The sequence below is a fragment of the Schistocerca gregaria genome, chromosome X (genome assembly GCF_023897955.1).
Source record: "Schistocerca gregaria isolate iqSchGreg1 chromosome X, iqSchGreg1.2, whole genome shotgun sequence".
Taxonomy (NCBI): domain Eukaryota; kingdom Metazoa; phylum Arthropoda; class Insecta; order Orthoptera; family Acrididae; genus Schistocerca; species Schistocerca gregaria.
In genome coordinates, this window is record NC_064931.1 from 401154091 (window position 1) to 401157428 (window position 3338).

The 3338-nt window shown below is 44.3% G+C and overlaps 1 pseudogene; it reads left to right on the forward strand.

Annotated features, from left to right (window-relative positions):
- Window positions 1-2446: 2446 nt before the first annotated feature.
- LOC126299898 (5S ribosomal RNA) lies at window positions 2447-2564 on the forward strand (annotated as a pseudogene).
- Window positions 2565-3338: the final 774 nt, after the last annotated feature.

Genomic DNA, 3338 nt, shown 5'->3' on the forward strand with positions numbered 1-3338 from the left:
AGTGCTTGTATTTCAGTATGCACCAGTCGAAAATTTATACCGTGCACAGGAAAGGCGGAGAAACATCAGCCGCTGTGTCACAACGCGGACTAAAGTGCGTGTTGATTGATGGTGACGGACGACCATTGAAGACAATTCTGCCGGCCGGTGTGGCCGAGCGGTTCTAAGCGCTTCAGTCTGGAACCGCGCAACCGCTACGGCCGCAGGTTCGAATCCTACCGTGGGCATGGATGTGTGTGATGTCCTTAAGTTAGTTTGGTTTAAGTTGTTCTAAGTCTAGGGGTCTGATGACCTCAGATGTTAAGACCCATAGTGCTCAGAACCATTTGAAGACAATTCTGACGAAAAATACGAAAACGCGATCTGGAAAAGTCACTGCAAGACTAAATGTCACACTCGCAAACCCTGCCAGCACCAAAAAACATGAAAAGAACGCCATAAGCTGTGAACTGAAAGGCAAGCTGGATAGCCAAAACCACCCATCAATGATACAAATACTCGTACCAGAAAAGCTTGGTGCCGAAGCGATATAACCTGGGCTATGGACCAATGGAAGAATGTCATTTGGTCGGATGATTGTAGTTTCGAACAGTATCCAACTTCTGACAGAGTTTATGCACCAAAAACTAAACACAGCCGGGTTCTGGTAATGATTTAGGCAGCCATGTCTTTGTATCCCGTGGGCCTCATGGTTACTCTCCAGTGTCGCATTATTGCCAAGGATTATGTTACCATTTTGGCTGATCATGTCTATCCCACAGTTCACAGATATTCCGTAATAGTGAAGCTGTGTTCCTAGATGACAGGCCCCTGTTCACACAGCCCCATCGTCCAGGACGGGTGTTGTGAGCACGAGGACGAACTGTCACATCTCCCCTGGCCATCACACTCACCAGACCTCAACGATAATGAGCCTTTGTGGTCTGCTTTTGAGAGAAAGTTGCGTGATCGCTACCCGCCTTCGGTATCTTTGCCTAAACGTGTTACTATTTTGCAGGAAGGATGGTGCAAAATTCCCTCGAAAACCGTACAGGACCTGTGTTTATTCATTCCGATTGGAAGCTTTTTTGAATGACACGAGGGAAAAACGACTGGCTGTATGTTACTGTGGGAAAGTTGTTTTGTCTTGACCGTCTGTACCTCTGTTACTGTAAGTGACTAGCACCCTCTGTAAATTAGCATAAATCTGTCACTTTAAGAAGTTTATAATTATAGTAAACTGATAGAAGGATCGTTTATTCATCGGAATTAGAATCATATTAATACCTTCAGCTGCTGACGGACGTTGATATATATCAACGGGGACAGGTGAAAAGGTGTGCCCCGACCGGGACACGAACCCGGGATCTCGTGCTTACATAGCAGACGCTCTCTCCAGCTGAGCCACGAGAACACAGAGAATAGCACCACTGCAGGGACTATCTCGCGCACGCCTCCCTTGAGACCCACAATCTCACCTTGTACGTCCACACACTACATTCGTAGTGTCCCACCCCAACACACTCATTACTAGTGGAAGACATTCTTTCCAAGTCCCATAAGAGTTAGGGGAATATGTGTGCATCCGTACAGAAGATGAAGGTCATGGCTGGTGTTGCCGGAACTATATACTTATATGGATATTGTGTCTGTTCTTTCGGACATGTCCGAAAGAACAGACACCATATCCATATAAGTATTTATTCAACGGTGTCTAAAGCGATTCATGAAGGTGTTAGCGACAGTGTGTTTTCAGTATACCAGAGTACGTGAAGAATTTCAAGTAGGTACTCTCTTTCGCTTTTCGTATCAGATTCCTAGTCTGCCAACGACGTGTATAAAATATAGTTATTAGACTTAAAGAAGGTGATTGTTACATAGTAAAGAATTGGTATGAAGTGCGTAGCAGAGGGTAATTCATCTTGAGAATGAAGCTCACATTTATGTCCGTGTTTGCTTATAAAGGCCGCGCGGGATAGCCGTGCGGTCTCAGGCGTTTTGCCACGGATCGCGTGGCTCCCCCGTCGGAGGTTCGAGTTCCCCGTTGCCTTCCACTGATGATGATGAAATAATAATGAGGACAATACAACAACCAGACCCTGAGCGTTCAATACTTTAACTACAGATAATTCTTGTTTCCTTATAACTCTGATTCAAGTGGCTGACGCTGTTGCATATCTTCTATTTCTCCTTCCCAGAAGAACAGTTAATTCCATATTTTGTTTAATCAAAAACTTTTATTTTACTTTGGCATCAGATTATCTTAGGAAGACGACTGAGCAGTTACGAAGGCTGAGCACTTAGTTGCTATCATATTTGCCAATTTATAAGGCTGGTTATTGGTTTCTTATTTTACAAACTTTTAATGTTGACACTGCAAAAAACTGACTCTAAGTAATTATTAAAGAACGATTGAAAAGACCCAGATGACGCTAATCGTATTTAAAGCAGGTAGTCCAGCTATTTGGCCAACGACCTTGCTGCAGTGGTAACACCGGTTCCCGCCAGATCACCGAAGTTAAGCGCTGTCGGGCTGGAGTAACAGTTGTATGGGTGACCATCCGATCTGCCAAGCGTTGTTGGCAAGCGGGGTGTATTCAGCCCTTGTCAGGCAAACTGAGGAGCTACTTGACTGAGAAGTAGCGGCTCCGACTGCATACGGCCGGGAGAGCCGTGTGCTGCCCACATGCCCCTCCATATCCCAAGCCAGTGACGCTTGTGCGCTGAGGATGACACGGCGGCCGGTCGGTAACGTTGAGCCTTCATGGTCTGTTCGGACGGAGTTTAGTTTAGTCCAGCTTATAGGGCAAAAATTTCAACTAAATATGACGTTGAGTCCGACTTTACTAGTTTTGAACCTGATAGCCCTACTCCCAGTGTCATACCAATCAACCAAAGTCTGTCACCTGCTTTACCTACGACTGGACCTATGTGATGGTTTCTTTTCATAATCTTACAAATTGCTTCACCCAGCTATTGGTATCAGTTCCGGTCGTGACTCACTGATATTTCAGTCATAGGATATTGCGGTTTTGAGTTTTGTTAAGCGCTCTATTTTACATTTCTGAACATTTAATGCAAGTCCCAAATCTGTAAATCACTTTCAAATCTTAACAAGATATGACTGAATACTTCTGCAGCATTTTTTCAGACAGTACTTCTATTCTAGATAACGGCATCATCCGCCAAAAGACTACGCTAGTGTTAGTATTACGTGCCAGGTTATTAATATAATCTTATGTAATAATTTGTAGTGATACACCCTTAATTTCCGTGAATTCTCGAGAACCACTGAAAAGATGGTAATTGAGGTCATTCATGGCACTGGCTTTGAATCCAATACGCTATTGCATCTTCCA